Source organism: Rhinolophus hipposideros, assembly GCF_964194185.1.
Source record: "Rhinolophus hipposideros genome assembly, contig: HAP1_SCAFFOLD_41, whole genome shotgun sequence".
NCBI lineage: Eukaryota > Metazoa > Chordata > Mammalia > Chiroptera > Rhinolophidae > Rhinolophus > Rhinolophus hipposideros.
The window spans coordinates 1-3,684 of record NW_027669121.1 but is presented as its reverse complement, the minus strand read 5'-3'; positions in this window follow the sequence as shown (position 1 = coordinate 3,684).

The window sequence follows — 3,684 nt, the reverse complement described above, 5'->3', positions numbered from 1 at the left end:
CTGTGATTAAGCCCTCACTGCCGAGCGGAGAACGGAAGCCTTAGGCACTGAGACTAGCCGCCCCTCCCTACCCTCCCAGAGCTCGCCCCACCCCCACCTGCCCGGTGCTAGAAGCGATAAACTAGCAGTGTCAGACCACAAGGACAGGATCTTTGCTGTTCTGAGAACTGTGGACTGCAGAAACAGATTCGCAGCCCAACTAGTTACGGCAAAGGGAGGGAGCTGTGGAAGCAGGACCGGCTGTGGTGGTGGTCGCCGCCATTGCTCTGGGCCACCTCTCACAACTCACCCCGCCCCTGGCCCCACCTATCTGGGCGGATCCCTGCAGGAGTAAACAGAACTGCTGAAACAAACGGGCTCTGAATCGGGTGCAGAAAGAGCTTTGGAACTTCAAAAGCTCTCCGCACCCCCACAGGGACGTGACGCCCTATGACCCAGGTGAACTGTTAACAGAGGAGAGGCCCGTCTCCCAGGGAATCCCCCCATCGTGTGAGAAGCTGGAAAAGTGCAGAGAAAATATAGCACTACTGTGTCAGAGAGACCTCTTCCTATCAACCTGTTGAATAAACCACTCCTGTAGATGTCTAGGAAGAGAAATAATAAATCAGTAATTGCCATGAATAACCAAGGCAACAAGACAGCTCAAAAAGAAAGTGAAAAGTCTCCAGAAAAGGAACTTAGAGATATGGAAATATGTGACTTAAATGATAGAGAATTCAAGATTGCAGTTCTGAAAAACCTCAAAGAGATGCAAGAAAACACAGAAAGGCAATTTAATGAACTGAGAAACGCAATCAAAGAACAACATGAGCATTTTACGAAAGAGATTGAAATTTTAAAAAAGAACCAAATGGAATTTCTGGAGATTAAGAACTCAATAGAAGAAATTAAGAATGAAATAACCAGCTTAGGTAGCAGAGTTGACCAGATGGAAGAAAGAATCAGTGACATCGAAGATAGAAACCTGGAAATTACACAGATGGAAGAAGAAAGAGACTTGAGACTTAAAAGAAATGAAAGAACTCTACAAGAACTTTCTGACTCCATCAGAAAGAGCAATATAAGAATAATGGGCATACCAGAAGGAGAAGAAAGAGAGAAGGGAACAGAGAATATACTCAAAGAAATTGTCAATGAAAACTTCCCAAATTTGTGGACAGAACTGGATCCTCGAATCCAAGAAGCAAATAGAACACCTAATTACCTCAATCCCAACAGGCCTTCTCCAAGACACATTGTATTCAAGCTGTCTAAAATTAACTCCAAAGAAAGAATCCTCAAGGCAGCCAGGGAAAAGAAGACGGTAACCTACAAAGGAAAGCCCATTAGATTATCATCCGATTTTTCAGCAGAAACTCTACAAGCCAGGAGGGAGTGGAACCAAATATTCAAACTATTGAAAGAGAGAAATCATGAGCCAAGAATAATATATCCAGCGAAGATATCCTTTAGATATGAAGGAGGAATAAAGACCTTTCCAGACATACAGAAGCTGAGGGAATTTTCTAATACACGACCTGCACTACAAGAAATACTAAAGGAGGCTATTAGACCACCATCAACAGGGACAATTTGTGGCAACCGAAACATAAAAAGGGGGAGCGTAAAGGCCTGAACCGGAATATGGGAATGGAGAAAGTAAGCGTGCTGAAGAAAATGGAATACTCTAAATATCAAACTTACTTTTACATAATCTTAAGGGTAACCACTCAAAAAAATTCCAGAACTGAAATATATATTGTAATAAAAGAAGAATCAGAGGGAAACATCATAGAATACCACCACACAGAAATAATCGACAACAACAAAAAGGCAAAGAAACAATGGAGACACAGCCTTACCAGAAAACTAAAGCTAGAATGACAGGAAATCCTCACGTATCAATAATCACCCTAAATGTAAATGGACTGAACTCACCAATAAAAAGGCACAGAGTAGCAGATTGGATCAAAAAACTAAACCCAACCATATGCTGTCTCCAAGAGACACATCTCAGCTACAAGGACAAGCATAGACTCAAAGTGAAAGGGTGGAAACTGGCACTCCAAGCAAATGGTACCCAGAGAAAATCAGGTGTAGCCATAATGATATCAGATGAAACAGACTTCAGGGTGAAAAAGATAACAAGAGACAAAGATGGACATTTCATAATGGTAAAGGGGACTATACAACAAGAAGACATAACAGTCATCAATATTTATGCCCCCAATCAGGGAGCACCAAAATACACCAAGCAACTACTAACAGAACTAAAGGGAGAAATTGACCAAAACACAATTATACTAGGGGACTTAAATACATCATTGACAGCTATGGATAGATCATCCAAACAGAAAATAAATAACGAAATTGCAGCCCTAAATGACACATTAAATGAAATGGACATCATTGACATATATAGAGCACTTCATCCTAAAACATCAGATTATACATTCTTTTCGAGTGTACATGGAACATTCTCAAGGATAGACCATATATTGGGACATAAAAGCAGCCTCAGCAAATTTAAGAAGATTGAAATCATACCAAGCATATTCTCTGATCACAAGGCTTTGAAATTGGATATCAACTGCGAAAAGAAAGCAAAAAGAAACACAAATACATGGAGATTAAACAACATACTTTTAAAGAACGACTGGGTCAAAGAAGAAATTAGAGGAGAGATCAAAAGATATATAGAAACAAATGACAATGAAAATACATCCTACCAAAATTTTTGGGATGCGGCGAAAGCAGTTATAAGAGGGAAATTTATATCATTACAGGCCTATCTCAAGAAACAAGAAAAATCCCAAATAAATAACCTCATGTTACACCTCAAAGAACTAGAAAAAGAAGAACAAGTGAAACCCAAAGTCAGCAGAAGAAAGGAAATAACAAAAATCAGAGCAGAGCTAAATGAAATAGAGAACAAAAAGACAATAGAAAAAATTAATGTGACAAAGAGCTGGTTCTTTGAAAAAATTAATAAAATCGACAAACCCTTGGCTAGACTCACTAAGATAAAAAGAGAGAAGACACTAATTAACAAAATCAGAAATGAGAAAGGGGAAGTTATCACGGACACCACAGAAATACAAAGGATCATCCAAGAATACTATGAAGAACTATATGCCACCAAATTTAATAACCTAGAAGAAATGGACAAGTTCTTAGAAACATATAGCCTTCCAAGGCTGAACCATGAAGAACTGGAAAACCTAAACAGACCGATCACCAGTAAAGACATTGAATCAGTCATCCAAAACCTTCCCAAAAGCAAAAGTCCGGGACCAGATGGCTTCACTAGTGAATTCTACCAAACCTTCAAACAGGATCTAATACCAATCCTGCTCAAACTCTTCCAAAAAATTGAAGAAGAGTCAGTACTCCCTAACTCATTTTATGAGGCCAACATTACCCTGATACCAAAACCTGGTAAGGACAACACAAAAAGAGAAAACTACAGACCTATATCTCTGATGAATACTGATGCAAAAATCCTAAACAAAATTTTAGCAAATCGAATACAACAATGCATTAAAAAGATTATTCATCATGACCAAGTGGGGTTCATCCCCGGGGCACAAGGATGGTTCAACGTCCGCAAATCCATCAATGTGATACATCACATAAACAAAATAAAGGACAAAAATCATATGATTATATCAATTGATGCAGAAAAAGCATTTGACAAGATACAAC